Source organism: Macaca mulatta, chromosome 2 (genome assembly GCF_049350105.2).
Source record: "Macaca mulatta isolate MMU2019108-1 chromosome 2, T2T-MMU8v2.0, whole genome shotgun sequence".
Taxonomy (NCBI): Eukaryota; Metazoa; Chordata; class Mammalia; order Primates; family Cercopithecidae; genus Macaca; species Macaca mulatta.
In genome coordinates, this window is record NC_133407.1 from 186,791,375 (window position 1) to 186,800,942 (window position 9,568).

Here is a 9,568-nt window from a genome sequence, read left to right on the forward strand (position 1 = left end):
ATGAACAAAGCTTCCAAGAAATATGGGACTATATGAAAAGACTAAATCTATGTTTGATTAGCGTACCTGAAAGTAACAAGGAGAATGGAACCAAATTGGAAAATGCTCTTCAGGATATTGTCCAGGAGAACTTCCCCAACCTAGCAAGGCAGGCCAAATTCAAATTCAGGAAATACAGAGAACACCACAGAGTTACTCCTCAAGAAGAACAACCAGAAGACACGTAATCTTCAGATTCACCAAGGTTGAAATGAAGGAAAAAATGTTAAGGGTAGCCAGAGAGAAAGGTCGGGTCAGCCACAAAGGGAAGCCCATCAGACTAACAGAGGATCTCTCAACAGAAATCCTACAAGCCAGAAGAGAGTGGGGGCCAATATTCAACAGTCTTAAAGAAAGGAATTTTCAACCCAGAATTTTGTATCCAGTTTCATAAGGAAAAATAAGGAAGGAAAAATAAGATCCTTTACTGACAAGCTAATGCTGAGAGATTTTGTCACCACCAGGCCTGCCTTACAAGAGCTCCTGAAGGAACAGATACTGATCTGTTCAGATACTGAAAGAAACACAAAACATGAAAAGGAACAACTGCCTCTGCAAAAACATACCAAAATGTAAAGAACATCGACACTATCAACATACTGCATCAACTAAAGGGCAAAACAAACAGCTAGGATCATAATGACACAATCAAATTCACACATAACAATATTAACCTTAAATGTAAATGGGCTAAATGGCCCAATTAAAAGACACAGATTGGAAAATCGGATAGAGTCAAGACCCATCAGTGTGCTGTATTCATGAGAACCATCTCATGAGCAAAACACACATAGGCTTAAAATAAAGGAATGGAGGAATATTTACCAAGCAAATCGAAAGCAAAAAAAAAAAAAGGCAGGAGTTGCAATCCTAATCTATGATAAAACAGACTTTAAACCAACAAGGATCAAAAGAGATTAAAAAGGGCATTACATAATGGTAAAGGGATCAATGCAGCAAGAAGAGCTAACTATCCTAAATATATATCCACCCAATATAGGAGCGCCCAGATTCATAAAGCAAGTTCTTGGAAACCTACAAAGAGACTTAGACTCCCACACAATAATAATGGGATACTTTAACACCCCACTGTCAATATTAGGTCAACAAGACAGAAAATTAACGAGGATATTCAGGACTTGAACTCAGCTCTGGACCAAGAGGACCTAGTAGACATCTACAGAATTATCCACCCTAAATCAACAGAATATATGTTTTTCTCAGCACCTCATTGCACTTATTATAAAATTGACCACATAAATGGAAGTAAAACTCTCCTTAGCAAATGCAAAAGAACAAAAATCATAACAGTCTCTCAGACCACAGTGCAATCAAACTAGAACTCAGGATTAAGAAACTCACTCAAAACCACACAAATACATGGAAAGTGAACAACCTGTTCCTGAGTGACTACTGGGTAAATAACGAAATGAAGGCAGAAGTAAAGATGTTATTTGAAACCAGTGAGAATGAAGACACAACGTACCAGAATCTCTGGGACACATTTAAAGGAAAGTGTAGAGGGAAATTTGTAGTACTAAATGGTCACAAAAGAAAGCTGGAAAGATCTAAAATTGACACCCTACCATCACAATTAAAAGAACTAGAGAAGCAACAGCAAACAAATTCAAAAGCTAGCAGAAGACAATAAATAACTAAGATCAGAGCTGAACTGAAGGAGATAGAGACACGAAAAACCCTTCAAAAAAAATCAATGAATCCAGGAGCTGGTTTTTTGAAAAGATCAGCAAACTACATAGACCGTTAGCCAGAATAATATAGAATAAATGAGAGAAGAATCAAATAGACTCAATAACAAATAATATGGGGTTATCACCACTAATCCCACAGAAATACAAACTACCATCAGGGAATACTATAAACACCTCTATGCAAATAAACTAGAAAATCTAGAAGCAATGGATAAATTCTTGGACATATACACACTCCCAAAACTAAATCAGGAAGAAGTCAAATCCCTAAATAAATCAATAACAAGTTCTGAAATTGAGGCTGTAATTAATAGCCTACCAACCAAAAAAAGTCTAGGAGCAGATGGATTCACAGCTGAATTCTACAAGAGGTACAAAGAGGAGCTGGTACCATTCCTTCTGAAACTATTCCAAATAATAGAAAAAGAGGGAATCCTCCCTAACTCATTTTATGAGGCCAGCATCATCCTGATGCCAAAACTGGGAAAAGACAACAAAAATGAAAATTTCAGGCCAATATCCTTGATGAACATTGATACAAAAATCCTCAATACAATACTGGCAAACTGAATCCAGCAGCACATCAAAAAGCTTATCCACCACGATCAAGTTGGCTTCATCCCTGGGATGCAAGGCTGATTCAACATACACAAATCAATAAACGTGATCCATCACATAAATGGAACCAATCACAAAAACCACATGAGTATCTCACTAGATGCAGATAAGGACTTCAACAAAATTCAACACCCTTTCATGATAAAAACTCTCAATAAACTGGGCATCAGTGGAATGTATCTCAAAGGAATAAGAGCTATTTATGACAAACCCACAGCCAATATCATACTAAATGGTCAAAAACTGGAACCATTCTCTTTGAAAACTGACAGAAGATAAGGATGCCCTCTCTCGCCACTCCTATTCAGCATAGTATTGGAAGTTCTGAGCAGGGCAATAAGGCAAGAGAAAGAAATAAAGGAATAGGAGGAGAGGAAGTCAAATTGTCTCTGTTTGCAGATGACGTGATTGTATATTACAAAACCCCATCGTCTCAGCCCAAAATCTCCTTAAGCTGATAAGTAATTTCAGCAAAGTCTCAGGATACAAAATCAATGTGCAAAAATCACAAGCATTCCTATACACCAATAACAGACAAACAGAGAGCCAAATCATGAGTGAACTCTCATTCACAATTGCTACTAAGAGAATAATATACCTAGGAATAGAACTTACAAAGGATATAAAGGACCTCTTCAAGGAGAACTACAAACTATTGCTCAAGGAAATAGGACACAAATAAATCAAAAAACATTCCATGCTCATGGATAGGAAAAATCAATATTGTGAAAATGACAATACTGCCCAAAGTAATTTATAGATTCAGTGCTACACCATTAAACTACCACTGACTTTCTTCACAGAACTGGAAAAAACTACTTTAAACTACATATGTAACCAAAAAGAGCTCGCATAGCCAAGACAATCCTAGGCAAGAAGAACAAAGCTGGAGGCATCATGCTACCTGACTTCAAACTATACTACAAGGCTATAGTAACCAAAACAGCGTTGTACTGGTACTAAAACAGATATATAGAACAATGGATTAGAACAGAGGCCTCAGAAATGACTCCACACTTCTACAATAATCTGATCTTTGACAAACCTGACATAAGCAATGGGGAAAAGATTCCCTATTTAATAAATGTTGTTGGGAAAACTGGCTAGCCATATGCAGAAAACTGAAACTGAACCCCTTCCTTACACCTTATACAAAAATCAACTCAAGATGGATCAAAGACTTAAACCTAAGACCTAGGACCATAAAAATCCTAGAAGAAAACTTGGGAAATACCATTCAGGATGTAGGCATGGGCCAATACTTCATGTCTAAAACACCAAAAGCAATAGCAACAAAAGCAAAAATTGACAAATGGGATCTAATTAAACTAAAGAGCTTCTGCACAGCAAAAGAATCTATCGTCAGAGTGTACAGGCAACCTACAGAATGGGAGAAAATTTTTGCAATCTATCTGACAAAGGGTTAATATCCAGAATCTACAAAGAACTTAAACAAATTTACAAGAAAAAAACAACTCTATCAAAAATGGGCAAAGTATATGAACAGACACTTCTCAATAGAAGACATTTATGCAGCCAACAGACATATGAAAAAATGCTCATCATCACTGGTCATTAGAGAAATGCAAATCAAAACCACAATGAGATACCATCTCACACCAGTTAGAATGGCGATCATTAAGAAGTCAGGAAACAACAGATGCTGGAGAGGATGTGGAGAAATAGGAACACTTTTACACTGTTGGTGGGAGTGTAAATTAGTTCAACATTTGTAGAAGACAGTGTGGTGATTCCTCAAGGATCTAGAACTAGAAATACCATTTGACCCAACAATCCCATTACTGGGTATATACTCAAAGGATTATAAATCTTTCTACCATAAAGACAGCTGCACATGTATGTTTATTGTGGCACTATTCACAATAGCAAATACTTGGAACCAACGCAAATGTCATCAATAATAGACTGGATAAAGAAAATGTGGCACATATATACCATGGAATACTATGCAGCCATAAAAAAGGATGAGTTAATGTCCTTTGCAGGAACATGGATGAAGCTGGAAACCATCATTCTCAGCAAACTGTCACAAGAATAGAAAACCAAACACCTCATGTTCTCACTCATAAGTGGGAGTTGAACAATGAGAACACATGGACATAGGGAGGGGAACATGACACACTGAGGTATGTTGGGGGGTGGGGAGCTAGGGGAGGGATTACATTAGGAGAAATACCTAATGTAGGTGACAGGTTGATGGGTGCAGCAAACCACCATGGCACGTGTATACCTATGTAACAAAACTGCACGTTCTGCACATGTACCGGAACACTTAAAGTATAATAGTAAGAAAAAAGAATTTTAAGTTTTGAGGGGGAGGCAGTGAGAATGATTTTGATATAGTAATGAGGTACAGGTATGACTCTTCTTTCAAGATAATTTAACTTGATAGTTTCCCAGGGATTCATAAGACAGAGCCAGTTCTTGGCTGAAAGTAAGCGCGAGGGTTAAGATAATATCAAAGCAGTTGAGAATGGAGGTGATTCTGGGTGATGAAGGATTGCAGTTGCAGAAGGAAGAATGACAGGAAAGAGAAGTTTGGGAGAGGTGAGGTTGGGAGTCAGAACTGTATGGACCAGGTTCCTTAGGAGTCACTGATTAGGCTAATGAGCATAATGAGAAAGATTCCCATGAGCACAAGGTGAGTGGTGGATATGAGGCTGTAGTAGTGGTTGTGGGTGGAAGGAAAGGAAAGAGGCTGCCAGGTAAACGTAGGCCTCTCATACCCCTGTTTACCATTGCTGCTGTAGGAATGGAGTCAGGTAATAGCAATTTTACTGAAAGCAAATGGAATCCCAGGACCCTGCCTTCCATCTTGCTAGTGGGGAAATGGAAGCCAGAGAGGGAGCAGTACATTATAGCACTGTGGTTTCTTTTTCACTTCAGAGCACGTAGAATTGTGCGGTTGTTTTTTCTCCTACCAGTAAAGGAGCAGAGGCCAGACATACACATGGGAGGCCACTGGAGCTCATGTTTGCTGCATAGAACTATCAACATCCCACGTGCTAACTGCCCCATCAAACATCACTAAAAGAATTTTTATTAAATGGAGAATTTTATTTTCTAGATATTGTAGTCAATGTAGAAATTATGGTGGCAGAGATGTCTAAGAAAACCAGTAGAGGGGAAGGAAATCCATGTTTCTAGAGAGCTATACATGACAGGAAGTATTTGTCAGGTTTGGATGTATATGCCAAGAGTCAGGAGGAAGGAAAGCCTGGATTTATAGCAATGTCACGATGCATGAACTATACTAGTGGAAGAGAGATAGCAATTTTAATAGTTGCTATATTGGAAATACTGGGAAAAGAAAATGATTAAAAACTGATTTTTAGAAACATTTAATATGTAATGAGCTGTGTAAACTCATACTCTGCTACATAATGAAGATCATAGTAAAGAATGAAATTATTAAAAATTCAGAATTTGCTTTTTAATGATGGTACCCAGCTCTATGTGAGTGATACTAAGAAACTCATTTAGGTATATCCAACTCTCTTTTTCATACCTTCCTAAAACCACTGTAGCAATCAGAGTGACAAGAACACAGAAGAATTCTATTAATATTTTGAATGAATAGAAAAGTAGTTAAATGATTCCTCCTGGTCCCTCCTGTCCTCTATCCTGTATCTCAGACACATACTCCCTGAACAGAAATCACTATTTACACTAGAACATTAAAATTTTTGCTCTAATGTAAAACAAGAAACTATGCATTCATAAGAAAAGTGAAATACTTGAACTTTTAGTTCAAATAATAATATGAAACTTTAACTGCGAAAAGAGGAATACTTAGATTTCTCAGGTGAGTTAAATACTTCTATTAATACCTCACAGTCTTCCATTTTGCTTATTTGAAAAGACAATCTATCATCAGTTAATAATAAGGTATTCTTTTCAAAGGGCTCTTAGAAATAACGATTGCACAGGATAAAGAAATTCAGGTTCTAAAGTTTTGTGGTATTATTGTATCCATGGATTCTGAGATAAAAAGATAATTTTTCATCAGTTAATAATGTATTTCCAAAGACATCTTGTAAATAGCATTTGCACAGGATAAAGAGAGTCAGGCTCTAAAGTGTTTGTGGTATCTGTGGATTTGGGGATTTGTTTTCTAAGCTTATTTATGAAGCTGAGAATCATTATATTTTAATATAATTGTAGTATTTCATGTAGGATGCTTGATGATCCAGAAGATTTGCTGTGTCAAGTGGAGAGCTGTAATGGGCTCCTTCTTGCTCACCATAAGCCGGATGACTTAAAAACCTTTTTGCATCCTAATTTAATTTGAAATATTCAGAAGTCATAACTTTGGAAGAAATACACTAAATTATATTGCAATGCTGTGTGACTTTAAAAAATCTTTTGGAAACAGCATAAAGTCAGAAGCATCAAAGTTCTTCTTTGATGATGTTTCTCAGACATTCTCAAAGTGTATACACAATGATTCAGAAACTTTCTTTACTACAGAAGGCCTTCTGCAGCATTAACTTCCAGACATACATTCAATAAGTTATACACACACCACACACACACACACACACGCTCTCTCTCACACACATAAATAAATATATACACATATATATGGTTTTTGTTTTATCAATTGAAAAAGCAATTTATTCCATTTTAAGCATTTTCACAGTTAGTCATGAAGAGTAACAGGCCAGCTGGTGAAACAGGTCACCCCAAATGGAGATAGCATCAAACTAGTGGTCAAGGACTAACTTCTAAAATAATAGTCACTCTTATCAAGGATTAATTCAATTTTAAAAACAAATACAAGTTACTGACTCACTCTTTTCAACTTGAGCCTGAAAAACTTGGGGATATAGCATAAGAAGAAAAATAATCGGAAATAATATTTCCCTTTCTATAGCTCCTTTAGACCTGGGTTTTTTGTTTTTTTTTTTTTTTTAACTAGAAAATTCTTGAAGAAAATTTCAATGTAAGACTGTGGGTTTTCTGAATCAAGTCCACCCATTAATATTTAGAAAACACCCAGTGTTTGGGCTAACAGCATGACTAGTGGCATCTATTATAGAGGGATACTTGTTCAAACAATACTTCCAAACAGAGACTCATGGAACAGATGCCTGGAAGCATCTTTACCATAGTAAAGATCTAAATGGAATATTACTATGATAAAGATGACTGGAAGCATCTCTATCTCCAAATACTGCTGTATGCCCTGTAAAGATGATCTTTACAGCCAACACTTTTCCTTCCTTTGAAACAGCACTGATGTCCTGTAGGCAGATAGTGTGGTCATCTGAAGCAATAAGTAAGTGCCCACTGAGATTTGGGTTCCTTAAAAGCCCACAGCCTTCCCTCTGATGTTCACGGAGATGAAGTCTGGGTTGCAGTCTTCAGAAGGTCTGGTTTCCAAGGATGTTTTGTGTAGTCAGAGACAAGAACATCACTGGATGGAGTCCTTGTTGTGATGATACAAGGGTATTGGGGAATATATCAGGCCCTGTTTACTTCTTCAGCCTGGTGTTGATTTCTATTTCAATTTTCCCACTAACCCAACCTCAACCTCCACATTCTCCTTTCTCGCTGTCGTAGTGTGATGCGTCAAGCTGAGCATCATCATTAGGAAGCTGCACAAGGTGGTTTTGTTCAACTGATGTGTGTGTACCCAGGACAAGTCGATGAATGCTGAAATCTTTCCCTTCTGGTCTAGTTACATCTGGAAGCCACTGTGCAGTTAGGCTGAGCCACTCCAGAGCCTGCGTCATCACCAAATCATAAGGAAAAGAGGTGTTATTTTTCCATATTTTGTACTCCTCCTTGATCACATGTTCTTCTACTGTGTTGTCAAAGGCTGCTTCCTTGTTGGCCATGGCAGGCAGGTGAGCCAGAGAAATCCTGGGGTTGAGAATTGTGGGACGGGCAGGCTGTGGATTATATATAAAGGCTAATAAGGATGTATAAATTATATTCACAACTCTTAATTGGTGCTAGTAACAAGAGAAATAGAAGCTTAAAATATCCAACTAGTTAATAAGGCATTAAAGCAGAAAATTTACATCATTGTAAGTACAGTCCTAGGAATCACACTAGATTTCTTTATTAAGTTAAATTAAAAATAAAAATGCATTACATTGAATAGGCTAATACGTAATAAAAAGATTACCATACTAAATTTCCTTTATTCAATATATATGTTTGGTTACTTTTTATGATGGAAAATGTGCCAGCTTATAATGCCCTACATTTTTACTAATTTCACTACATTTATCTAAGTGAATATTAAACTTTGGAATAGAGCATTCCTTGCCAGAATCCAACTTAAATAAAACTACACATGTATCTTTAAGCAATTATTATCAAATATGCCTTAAAAACTTCTGAATAACTTCAGAGATCCTCTACACTTAAAGAATTTCTTGTCATACAAACCTTAACCTAGACATTTCAAAAGGTTATGCCATTTCTCCAGAAAGGAAAATAATTAACACAATAAATAAATATGTGAATAAAGGAGAGGACTCTGTGCCGTTTACGTTTCTTTACTGTGCTAATTTGTATTTATCAGGTTTTTGAAACTCATCACAAAATATATTGTTATCTTTTTGATATTGACTCTTCCTGTATGTTAATCTGGTTTATCATTCCATTTATTTATTAGGTCTTTTTTAAATGCATTAGTTATTTTTTAAAAATTATTTTATCTATAAAGATCTTGAATATATTTAATTTGACTTATTCCTATATGTCACTTGGGCTGCTGTTTCTGTATGTTCGGTTTTTAAAATTTTTATTTTGAAAACAGTCTTGCTAAATATTAAAGTATTGATTTTTATATTGATTTTATGTATTTTAATTTTGCTTATTTGGCTTTATTTTATCTTTAGATTCTATTGAATTTTCTGTATTGACAATAATTGTAGAAAATTATGAAAACATTTAAAATAATTCCTTTGCTATTTCTGTATGATTTATTCCTTTTTCTTCTTTTACTGGGCTACATAGGACTTCTGGTAAATATCCTGTTGAATAGAATCCACATTAGCGGGTAGTTTTGTTTTGTTTCTTACTTTTAGATAATATTTTTATAATTATTTTATCACACTGATATTTGCTACAGATTTTTTGATAAGTAGCTTTTGTTCTATAGAATAGTTTTTCTTATAATTCTGTATGTGTTTCATACATGAGCTTTAAATTTTACCGAA

At 35.9% G+C, this 9,568-nt stretch overlaps 1 pseudogene; it reads right to left on the bottom strand.

The window, feature by feature from the left end:
- Positions 1-7,443: 7,443 nt before the first annotated feature.
- LOC100426683 (histone-binding protein RBBP4 pseudogene) lies at positions 7,444-8,233 on the bottom strand (annotated as a pseudogene).
- Positions 8,234-9,568: the final 1,335 nt, after the last annotated feature.